General features: G+C 37.6%; 1 long non-coding RNA gene across 1 annotated transcript; it reads right to left on the bottom strand.

The window, feature by feature from the left end:
- Positions 1–234: 234 nt before the first annotated feature.
- On the bottom strand, positions 235–5081 carry LOC141626516 (uncharacterized). Its single transcript, XR_012536095.1, has 3 exons — positions 4680–5081; positions 2511–4314; positions 235–676 (listed from the first exon to the last, which is right to left on the bottom strand). It is a non-coding gene; the product is annotated as an uncharacterized LOC141626516 (long non-coding RNA).
- Positions 5082–6637: the final 1556 nt, after the last annotated feature.

Here is a 6637-nt window from a genome sequence, read left to right as displayed (position 1 = left end):
TCAGAGAAAATTCTAATTCGCTAGACTAATTAACAACTTTGGACTAAATTGATTAATTAGAAGAAGTACAACAATCAGACGATAATTCATATGATATTGCTAACAATTAAACAATTAACCCCCTTCTTATCAACCTAGATCCCCTTTCACCCTAGATAAGGAATTTAGCTACTCATAAGTGTATGATTAACAACAACAATATGAATAAATGACATGATAAAAAGCATAAAACAATGAACAAAGAATTAATTGTATAAAATAGAAATTGAATGATTAAAGAACGAGAAAAGATTAACAAAGTACCGTAATTTGCAAAAGTAGATCTAAGAATAACGATGTATCCGATTAACTAAGAGTTTTAGGAGTTCTAATTGTAAAATAAAGAGTAACCTAATAATAATACCGGAGTTTTGTATTTATATTACAAGTTAAACGACTTTAGGAAATATACCAAAAAATTCCTCAGTAATCAAGTCACTCGATCGAGTAGAGGGCCACTCGATCGAGTACAAGGTAACTCAATCGAGTATCCTCATCTTCGAGCACTTTCTTCAAACAATATTATTAACTTCTTTTCTTCATATCTTCAACATTTCCGTGCCATGCTTCGTGTCTTCCGTCATGCCAAATCCGTGGTGCTCCATTCCATTATTTTTCCTCCATAAATACATCAATCCTGCATTAAACATCAAATATCAGATGTATCGACATTCTAATATAAATGACATATAAATGAGTTAAATTAGCATGAAAACCGTATAAAAACAACTAAATAGAGGCATAAAAATATACATAAATATAACTGATCATACTCCCCTAAACCAACTCTTTGCTTGTCCTAAGCAAAGCAAACACACAATACAAACGGCAATCATACAAATGGTGAATGAATAATCAGAGCTAATGTTAATGCACATACAAATCCCAAGCTATCCATATCCATAACAAAGTAATGACCAAATTGTACCAATAAAACATATTCAAAGGCACGGGTAAATGAAAAACGCAGCTCAAGTCCCATGATGTAACATGATGTCGTAATATAGACAATAGCCAAACACCTTTCAACCTTGCAAGAAAATTTAGTCGGACCCTTGCGGATTAACTCATGCACTCATAAGTGGGGTGATTTATCTATAAGATAGGAAGAAATAGAAATAATCACTCAACTTATGAAACATGCATGCAATCTAATGTGACTAGAATTTCACCAACTAATATGCGTTCACAATCATAGACAAAAGTACAAGTGTCAAGGACAATAAGGGTATCAAATGGGTGAATTGTGTGTAAGTTGTTTGTGCCGAAACATGTACGGATATGTGAGGCTAAACGGTAGTCGTAGCGCTAAAACCAAAACCAAATCTACGATAATAAGCATGAAGTAACCCAACTAGAGAAATCATCTAAACTCTGACAACACATGAGAGGCTATGAATTACTCTCCAAATACGCATTAGACTATAGCAATCCCCCTTATAATGTCTTAACAAAATCAAATGAAGCAATCTCTCATTTTTTTTTGCTTTCTTTGCTTTCTTTTCTTTTTCCAATTCTTTCTTCTTTTTTCACTTATCACTTTTTTTTTCGGATGCTTTTTTTCCCCTTTTCCTTCATATATTTTTCTTCTTTTTCGATAATAAGAGATTATCACAATTGCTGCAAAAATATAAGCTACAACCCACATCACATTAAAAGTCCCATTCCCAACCAAAGTAGCAAATATAGACATGATACTCAAGCAACTGCGACTATCCCAATAAGGTAGGCAAATTCTAGGATTGTAGCTATTAAATGGAATATAAAACGGCTACTAGGGCTCAAACGGGCTAAACAAAAGGGTAATGTAAGGGTTATTTGAACGGTAAGAACTGCCTTTCCTTATGTACTTAAGTCATATGAACGCATAAAAATATCAAGAAACTAATTCCACACTTATGTAGTTTAATATTAAATATTCCACGATGAGAACCACACTGAAGTCTAAATAACAATGAGACCGGTTTATTAATGTTCATGGCCTAGGAAGCTCTATAGACTTCGGAATTTAAGTGGTTTACCAACATAATTTGTCAAATATAATCAGTATAAGGCATGTCAATACAGTCAAGACTTGAGTTATGAGCTTTGTTTTCATAAATAACGGGTCAAAATATTGTACATAGACAGCTATATTGGGATTCAAATGCAAAAACAATGCAAATTATCATCATTGTTATACAATTCACAAAAACTAATCTAATAATAAAAACAACAATTTTTTGCGATTTATAAGATTTTTTAAATTTTTCTGGATTTGTTTTAGAACACAACATAAATAAAGCACACAATATAAATAAATACTCCCCCAAACCTAAATGTCGCAGTGCCCTCATTGTGCCTAACAGGACAACAATCAAAATAAACGAACAACAGCAGCAACCTAGAGAGGACACTACTAACAAAGGGAAAGTGAAGAAATAACAGCCTAAAATTAATTCAAATGAAAGAAATATAAGGAAGAATAATACCATCTGTAAAAAAAAGCTCCCCTAAACCAGCTACAAATTAGGGGCAGTAGTGACCAGCTGTCACTACTGCTCATCTCCATCATCATCATTGTCATCAAGATGGATGGCCTCATCATACTTTTCAACCTGTCGCAACCAATCATTAACATTTGGCTCAGCAACACGGGATCCACGGCCTCCACCACGTCGACCACGACATCTAGCATGGCCACCACAAGATCCACCAGCCGTCTCGGAAGAGGAAGCACCAAACTGACCACCCGGATAGGAAGTACCAGTCTAAAACTGACCCCCAGAAGAAAATGGACCACCAAAATGTCCACCCTGAGAACCACTATCAGCATATGGTCCTCCAAAACCACCAATAGGCTCATATGGTCAAATGAGAGTGTAGAGTGGACGCCCAAGCGAACCAAAGTCACGGCTGTACTAGTCAGTAAAATCAGCTGTAGTCAAACCAAAGAGATGAAAAACCGGACTATCATCACCTGGACCGGTGTAGTAACTGGGAGGAGTCCCAGTATACAGATGACCCTTAGCAAGACTCATCGCCTCCAAGTGTTCCCATAATCGCCGCGTAGCTACGGCATTATTGATGCCTTCAATAACCCTCACCTCTCTCTCAACAACAGGATAAAAATGATAAACATAATGCATGAGAGGTTGAAAAGAAGGAGCAAGAGGTTGTGGCTGATAGGAACCGAAAGTGTGAGAAGCCGCAAGACGGCGTCGACGACCACCCGTCTTCGGAAATGTAACAAGTAACTCATCGGGAATCAAGTAAGTAACAGGAGGGGCATGAGGCATAGAATCATCTGCTTCTAAAGCATCAACAGGGGGTAAGTTCTCCTCATCCGGCAATCTTATCCACATATTGCCCTTAACCTTCCAGTAATGTTGAGTGCCACCAATGATATCCAAATGACAAACACCATATCTCAGATATTCTTTACCTAATCTCAGAGGATCAAACTCAGTTATTGGCCTATAAAGAATCCTCCCAGTAAAAAAATTGCCACCCACCGGGCCAATCAAGTGACAATGGCCCCACAGTCAAGAGAAGCATGTTTACCCGTCATACGTTGCAAATTAGCACAAATAACAGCAGGAGGACTAAATTGAAATGGATCCTCACGAAATGGGTTCAAGTAAGATGCGAGTAGTAAAACCTCCATAGAATATAGCTTACTCTTAACCGCCCGACCATATAAAAAATAGTTTATAATCCTCATAAACAACTTCAGACAAACGTGTTGTACATCACTCAAAGCCATAGCACTCACATTTACGTCCGTATAACAAGTGAATAAGGGAAACTATCGGGCAGCAGAGAGGGTATCAGGTTTATCTAGATAATCACCGGATGTATCTGGATCAATGTTCAAGTGTCTAGCCAAATCAGCAAATGTCAAACGCTGCTCAGTGTTTAACAAGCAAACACTAACTCTATTTCTCAATGGGTCATACATATAAGAGCTAAGAAATTCCAATGTCAATGGTCGATACGATAGCTCAATTAGATGAAACAAACCAAATAACCCAATCTCATGAAACATAGACCGCATAATAGGTATAATTTTGAGAATATCCAAAATACCATGATCGATGCACCGAGTAGCTTCCAAATTACAAGCCATTAGCTTCACAAACGCCCCTCGTTGCGTTCTATCCCGAAACTCAACAAAGGGGTACTCCGGTACCGGTTCAATTTCCTCAACATACTCGTCGGATGACTGAGCGGGCTGAACTACGGGAGCGTGCCTCTCCCATCATCTCTGGTTACCTTCATCTTGATTAGACATGCCTAAGAACACAAATCCAACAATTACAACCCAATTTTAATGGCAAAATAGCTCACATTTTTAAGACAAGGTGAGTCGGAAATTTCGATTTTGGAGTCGAAAATCACACATAAACTATGTAAATGGCAAAGAAATTACAATTAGATGAAAGATAATGGAAATTCCTAGCAAATAAACATAATTACTAACCAACTTAATGCCAAAATAAAACCCGAAAATATGAACCCCAATTTCAAAATTTTCGATTTTAGGTTTTTAATTCAACAATTTATGGGTCAAATAAAAAGGAATTAGCAATTATAGGTAAGTAATGGAAGAATTAAGGCAAAAAACACAAGATTTAAACATAAATAAGCAAATTTCATACCATATTAAGATAGAATTCCAAAATACCTACAAGCTTGAGATTGGAATGAATTAGTATAAGAATAAGCACAATAATTCAAATTGTAATGCAAGAATCCAACTTTGAATGATTTAATTTGAGTAATTAGTGATGAATGTATGAAGATCTGAGTGAGGGAGTATAGATCTAAAGAGTAAGAGTGAGAATGGGTGACGGAAATAACAATAATAATAAGTATGAAGTAAAGGTAGAAGATGAAAAAAAAAACACAGAACCGAGTTTATTTTGGATACTCGATCAAGTGTTGAGGGACTCGATCGAGTACCCAAAATCTCAGACATGCCAACTCTCAGCATCTGATTATTTTAATTAATTAGCTAGGTTCCTCGATCGAGTATCAGCAAACTCGATCGAGTGCTCAATTTTTTCCCTTCTCTTCACCAATGCTTCAATTTATGCAATGTATTCCGTCTAATCTGCAAAATTTGTCATAAATACGTTACATTATCTCCCTCACTCCACTCAAAACACACGAAATAGAATAATTTAAATACGAATTAACGAAAGTAAATGCAATTAAAATCATAAATTACTAATACATTACAATTTAAAAACCGGGCTGCCTCCCAGTAGCGCTGGTTTAAGCGGTCCCGCTCGACCGTATTACCTCACCAATGAGAGGAATCAATAGTGAAGAGGTCAACGACCTCTATCAGTCCAACATAGGCACCTTCATAATACCCTTTCAAGCGTTGCCCATTCACCTTAAATGTCTCACCTTTGTCAGTTTGGAGTGTAATTGACCCAAACTTGTTAACTTCAGCAGCCGTGAACGGTCCTGACCATCTAGATCTGAGCTTACCGTGGAACAAGCGCACACGAATGTTAGATAGTAATACCTTATCAGCCACATAATATTCTCGCTACAAGATACGCTTCCCATGCCGCTTTTTGGTTTGCTACTTACACACTCGAGCACTATCATAGGCATTTAGTCGAAACTCATCCAGCTCATCCCACTGCATCAATCTTTTCTCATCCACCAATAAGGGATCTATATTCAGCTCTTATATGGCTCACAAAGGCTTATACTCGAGCTCCACATATAGATGGCATGCCTAGCCATAGACTAACCAGTACGGTGATGCACCAATCGGAGTTTTAAATGCAGTACAGTAAGCCCAAAAAGTGTCATCAAGCTTACGACCCTAATCCTTTCTATTCTTGCTCACTACCTTCTCCAGAATCAATTTCAGCTCTCTATTAGAAACTTCCACCTGCCCACTAGTATGTGGATGATAACCCAATCCCCTACGGTGGGTAACACCATATTTCCTCAATAAAGAATTGACGCTCATTAAAGTGCTTTCCCTCATCACTAATGACTGCACGATGGTCTCCGAACCGCGGAAATATAATCTTCTAAAAGAGCAACTGCTTTAGCATCACAGGTAGCAGTGGCAACGGCTTCCACCCACTTAAAGACATAATCAACAACTACTAATATATAATGGTTCCCATAAGATGAAGGGAACGACCCTTGGTAGTCAACACCGCAAACATCAAAAATCTCCACCTCCAAGATCCCAATTTGAAGCATCTCATGCCTTTGCGAAATATTACATGTCCTTTGACATGCATCACAAGAACGAACAAAACTTGTAGCATCTTTCAAGATAGTCGGCCAGAAGAAACCCGACTGCATCACCTTAGGAAAGGTCCTCGATGGACAATGATGACCACCATAAAAAGAAGAGTGACAGAGAGAAAGAATGGCATGTACCTCACTCTCTGGAATACACCGTCTGTAAATACCATCAGCGCATTCCTGGAACAAATATGCATCATACCAGAATTATCGCTTCACATCATGCATAAGTCTCTTTTTTTGCTTATTAGATAAGTCAGAAGAAAGAATACATCCAACAAAATAATTGGCATAGTCAGCAAACCACGGACTACCCGTAGTAATAGCAAGC

The sequence above is a fragment of the Silene latifolia genome, chromosome Y (assembly GCF_048544455.1).
Source record: "Silene latifolia isolate original U9 population chromosome Y, ASM4854445v1, whole genome shotgun sequence".
Taxonomy (NCBI): Eukaryota; Viridiplantae; Streptophyta; class Magnoliopsida; order Caryophyllales; family Caryophyllaceae; genus Silene; species Silene latifolia.
The sequence above is the reverse complement of the archived record's forward strand: the minus strand, read 5'-3'. Positions and strand labels throughout refer to the sequence as shown.